The following is a 3,898-nucleotide window of genomic DNA, read 5'->3' as shown; positions in this document are numbered from 1 at the left end:
AAGTGTTAATTTTCTTTATATGTATTCAATTTTCTGTGTAAATAAATTTCCCCAATGAATCCAATTTTCTACTTGCATTATGATTTCCAAGATATTTCTTCAGGAAAAAAAGTATTTGACCCCAGATGGATATATACAAATGAAATAATCATATTTTGATAAGAATGAGTATTCATCTGTGAAACCTCATTGGTTTGATTTGGTTTAAGAAGAAGCCTGGTTGATTCTTGTTTCAGGATGCCAAGAAAACAAAATTAAATGTTGGCCATTCAAAAAAACACAGCATTGGCACAATCACAACTTCTTTTTAAAAAGTTCTGGTTATGGAAGCATCAAAATAGGGGAGGGATCTTCCCAAAGGACACAAAACATTAATTCCAAAAAATACCTGTACCCCTGTGTTTATTGCAGCACTATTTATAATAGATAAAACCTGGAAACAACCCAAATGCACAAAAATAGATGATTGGAGCAAAAAGATGTGGTACCTATATATGCAATGGACTACTATTCAGTGATCAAAAAAGATGAACTCATGCCATTCACAGCAACATGGATGGAGCTAGAAGGAATTATGCTCAGTGAAATAAGTCAGAAGGAAAAAGAAAATTATCGAATGGTTTCACTTGTAGGAGGAATATAGGGAAACCAAATAAGACATCAGAGTAAAAAAATAATAGCAATACAAAAACACAACAAAACAAAAACAGACAATTATAAATCAGAGACATCCTGCAGTGGAGGAGGGAGAGGGATCAGAGGGAGGGAGGAGCACAGGGGACTGAAGTGATGGTGCATGGGTGCCTTGGTGAAGGAAACTCTATGGGACTACACCTGAGAGGAGAAAGCAAACATTGTCCCAAAATAAACAATGATGTAAAATATAAATAAATAAATAAATTACATAAATATTTAAAAATATATATCTAAAACTAAGACTTATAATGTGAATGGGAGCATTCTAAACATTGATCCAAACAGCAGACAAGTCATGAGTGAGGTGAGAGGTAGACACATAGGAAATTTCAACAGAGTGAAAAAACATCAAAGATATTAGTAATATCACAATCAGAGCACGGCAAACTCCCTTTGGAAGTAATTGTTTCAGGTGTTTTAGCACCTTGCAAATCACATCCTTTCCCCTACTTCAAATTTATTTAAACAGTCTTATTTATCTGTCTTTCCAAAGTCCAAGTCAACCCACTGCTCCTCCTTGCAAATTCTTTTCTTCCTTCTCCTCCCATCTTTTGGCAAAAATTGTCAGCATAGGAAACAAAAATATCTGTCTGGGCCTTATCTTCCTGCCACAGTGTCCCAAATCCGATTAGATGCAGTTTCTTGGGCCAAGGTATTGAATTCCCAGCCTGTTCCTATTTACACTGTAAATAATGTCTGCTATGGTGAAGATGTTAATGGGATTATAATCATTAATATAATATGAAATATGGTTCGATTTCTCACAGCTAGCTGAAACTGGGCATTGAAGAAACAATGGATGAGCAAGGCCAGAGTCATTTTGATTTACATCAGAAAAGTTGGGGGGCACACTCCCAAATGACTAAGGACACCTGTGCTGAGTGGGCTGCAGTGGGAGGTGAGGGCAGCAGGAACAAGTAGAATACAGAAGCACCCCTGGAAAATGCAGAGTACTCTTTGCTTTTTAGTTTCACCCCAAATAATTCTAATCAGTTAACAAAAAATTATATGTACCACACTCTCTGAATGTGGCAGTTACTTTATTTTGAAAACTTTGCACATGGTAGGCAGTGAAAATATTTGTGGAATGAATGAAATTATCACCAACACCCCTGAGCCATATGATAACTAAATTAAAAATCCTTCTCATTAAAATGCAGTTCTAAAGTTGAGGGCCCCTGAGAGCAGACTGACTTTTATTAGTAACAGGATGGCCATCTGTCTGGAATAAATGTCTTGGAGGTCATTCTTGACCATTCTGCACCCCGTGTTTCCTTCTAGTCATGGAGTCTGCATCTCATTCTGTTCTACTTCCTTTGCTTTTCCTTGTAAGAACATTGCTAAGACGATTATTGTTCCAGTCATTTTATTAGGAGTACTTATTGAACAGTTAAGAAAGTATTATAGAAATTGCTCACCATGCATTTGTGCATTTGCATCAGTTTGTATATGAACATTATTCCCTTTTCACAGATGGGGCAACTGGAGTTCAGGGAGCTCCAGGTCATTCAGTTAGCGAGCAGTGGCGTGCGTTCCCATTCCAGCCTGTGTGCTTCAGAGTCAGGACCTTGTTGCTAGTGTTCCCAGTGAGAAAGCATTAAGTCAAGGCTGCTGACAAGTGAGAAACAGTTGAGCATGTCACTTGTAAATTAAAGTAGAGTCAGATGTGTCAATGAATAATAATCGCTGAGACCCTGGTGCCAGGTCAACTCCATTTAGTTGGGAATTGGAAAGCTCTCACGCTTCTAGAACTTTGCTCATCAGGCAAAATGCAAGGACATGGTCTGGCTGGGGCGGGTGGGTGATGCTTTCACACTGTGCTCAAGGGTGTGGGTAACTCAAGGAAATCTGAGGCCTGCAAGTGACACAGAGAAGTATGCTGTTTCTCTCCCAGTGCTTCTCCAGTAACTGTGGGGCCCTACAAAATCCACAACAGGCTGCTTTCTGGGCAGGGCTGCAGATGCCATTTCCCAGGGTGGATGTTGGGGGGGGGTGGTTATCTCACCTGGAGCCATTCTTGTACTCAAGGCCTCATTCCTGTAAGCCAGCCTGGTGGAAGCCAGCTCACACCGGCTGGTGAAACAGAACCCTGCCTCTGTTCCTTCCTGGGGAGCTATAACAGCAAGGTGTGGCTTGTGCTGCCTGGAAACAGCAGATCAAACCGGCCTGGGCTGCCCTGGGTTACACCCCAGATCACCCACCCATCTCAGCCCCAGCCCCCCCCACCCCCCCGTAAGTCAGCTTGACTTTCTGAATTCCTTTTGACTCCCAACCATTCCAGATTTGAAAGGTTTAAAGTGAGAGGCAACACCTGCTTCATGTCTGACATTTTATTTATTCAATAAGTTTTACTGCAATAACTTTACAGATCTCAGGTGTACAGACTTATAGTTCAACATCTGTATGCACTACATTATTTTTCCACCAAAAATTTTCATCTTCCACCACACAATTGACCCCCTTTACTCAGTTTGCCTCCAACTCCAACTCCATTCCTCTTCCCTTTTGGTAACTACCATTGTGTCCTCATAATTTGAGTTTGCTTTATTTCTTGTGTGTTTTTTTTGTTTCCTTTGTTTTTGAAACTTCAGGCATACGGCATTATAATTCATCATCCATATATTCTACATTTTGTTCATCACCAAAAGACTAGCTTCCATCCACCACCAAATATTTGACCTTTTTGCCCTCCAACCCTTCCCTACCGACTTCCCCTCCACCTCAGCACCAATCTGTTGTCAGAGTCTAAGGGCTTAGTTTTGATTTGCTTTTTGTGTACTTTGTGTCTTTATGGTGCACGTATGAGTAGTCATGCGGTATTTGTATTTCTCCGTCACAGGCCTGTGGCCCAGAAGTTCCATTGAGAAAGCTGTGGCTCAGCTAAGTGAATATCCCCAAGGCCCAGCCTGGAGATAGTCAGAACTGAGATTTGAACCTCTTCTGTTCGGTCTGTGTGGCTGATGCCTTGGGCAACTCACTGCTTCCGGCCTCCCCCTCATCTTCCTCTCTGCAGGATGCTCTAATTTCCTGTTCCTTCTCAGAGACCCCTCTTTCTAACCAGGGCTGGATCCTTTTTCAGTTTATTCTACTGAGCCTAAGCAGGACTTCTAAACTCTCCTGCCCATTTCCTGCTGCAGCTTAATCAAATTTGTTACACTAGAAACAACTGGCTTTTTAGCAACCTTCACCTGAGGCTAAATTC

Source organism: Talpa occidentalis, unplaced genomic scaffold (assembly GCF_014898055.3).
Source record: "Talpa occidentalis isolate TD23 unplaced genomic scaffold, MPIMG_talOcc4v2.1 talOcc4.12, whole genome shotgun sequence".
NCBI lineage: Eukaryota > Metazoa > Chordata > Mammalia > Eulipotyphla > Talpidae > Talpa > Talpa occidentalis.
The sequence above is the reverse complement of the archived record's forward strand: the minus strand, read 5'-3'. Positions refer to the sequence as shown.